The sequence below is a fragment of the Emiliania huxleyi genome (genome assembly GCF_000372725.1).
Source record: "Emiliania huxleyi CCMP1516 unplaced genomic scaffold EMIHUscaffold_926, whole genome shotgun sequence".
Taxonomy (NCBI): domain Eukaryota; phylum Haptophyta; order Isochrysidales; family Noelaerhabdaceae; genus Emiliania; species Emiliania huxleyi.
In genome coordinates this window covers 1-1,875 of record NW_005195109.1, presented here as the reverse complement: position 1 = coordinate 1,875, position 1,875 = coordinate 1, and positions in this window count along the sequence as shown.

Here is a 1,875-nt window from a genome sequence, read left to right as displayed (position 1 = left end):
GCAACTCACGGGCGGTGACAATTCTATGGGTGAGCGTATGCGAGCAGAGGTGCTGGGGCCGATTCTTGATCGCATGCCATTGGCATATAACTTGACTTGGCGTGCGACCTCAGCGCGCCCGCCGTCAGCTCGACGGGGCGCGCATGTCAGCGAGAGGTTTGCCGGTAGAGCGATCCCGGTCTTGTCGAACGCGAGCCCCACGCCACGGTTGCCAGCCGTGCCTTCGCGAGAGTCGCCCTCGCGTCCCGTCGGCACTACCCTCGAGTGCGTGTCGCTTTGGTTGGCGACACCCACTCGTCGAGGGCAGTACGGCCGACGGGAGCCTGTCGCGCGCCGGCGACGAATGCGGCGCGTATGTGTGCCTTCGAAGCGACGATGGCACGACCACCGCCCTGCTTCCTGACCGGGCAAGGAGGGGCCTACTCCCGTTCCGCGAGGAACAGGAGGTCTCCCCCCCTCCCCCGGCCTGAGCAGCGACGGGTGGACGGCAGCCCCTTCGAGGTTAGCAGGCGAGCCAGTTCAGTCTCAACCACACGCCCCCCGCGCCTGTACTCCACCAAGTCAAGGTGAAAAGAGATCTTATCAGCCAGGCGGGCAGGCCAGGCGGGCAGGCGGGCGGGGTGCGTCAGGGAAGAGGGCCCTCGGGTTACGCCTCGCCCGGCCCCCTCCGAGGGGGGAAGGGGAAAGAGCGGGTCCTCGGGGTACGCCTCCTCCGGCCCCCTCCGAGGGGGGAAGGGAATTGCAGTTTTCTGTCTATCTACGGCTTGGGTGGTGGTACGCTGCTTCGAGACAGCTCCGCCTCGCCGCCCTCCCTTGTTCTTCTCCTGGAATACTTACGAATACCCGACGCGGAATACAATACGTAATTAATTAATGGATTAAAGAAATCCCATGAAAACAAGTGAAAAATCGCACAAAAAGAAAAAACGCTAAAATCGGCGCCTGCGGCGGGCCATGGGGCCCCATCGCCCCCCCGCATGGATACCCTCTAGGGCCCCCGCGCCCCCCCAGAGTAACGACAAACTGGTGCGCGCGGCCTAGGTACATGTGGACCGCGTGGTGGTGCGGATGTCTGCCACGGGCGACTCTCAGGGTCGGTTTTGTGACGGCACGGAGCCTCTGCTGCTCCGGGGGGGGGGGGGGGTCTGCAGAGACTAACGGCCATTCAAAAGGCTCATAGTCGGCCAAATCAGCTTCAACGCCCATGGGAGTGTGCGGGGGCTCTGTGGGGATGGCCAGGGACCTTTTTGTTTGCACAGAAAGCTCTGGGGCCGTCGCACAGGGCCGTGCCACGCTGACCGGCCCGGAAGTACGAGCTCATAGGAGAAGGAGGCGCACAACTTCCAAGGACGCACGAGCGAGAAGCACGCACGCACACAGCCATGACGATGATGATTGAGCGCGAATAAAAAACAAAGGCAAATCGCAAACATAGAATTTTACAACAAAACTCCCTCGCACAACACTGGGCACGGGACTGGCGCGCACTGGCACTAACACAGGTACATCACGGGAGCCGCCTAAGCGACTCCTGCGAGGGTGGCGAGGCACTTAGCTCCGTGCACCCGCCCACCCCCGCCACAGGCAAGCTCATTCACGACCTACCTGCTCTGCGATGGCCGTGTGAAGAACATAGAAACCCAAACGCAGGCGGCGACGTGGCATACGAGCTCGTGGGTGAAGGAGGCGGGCACAACCAAAATAAAAACGGTCAAACTCTGAGACGAGATGGGATTTAGGGACATGTGTCCCCGCCCTGCACGATCTTGGTGTGAGGGATCTTCAATCCGTCCCCTCACCCCTGGTCACTACACACTACCCGACACTAGAAGAGCAGCAAGAGTTGGGGCTGTGGCTACGGCTGCGGCTGCGGGG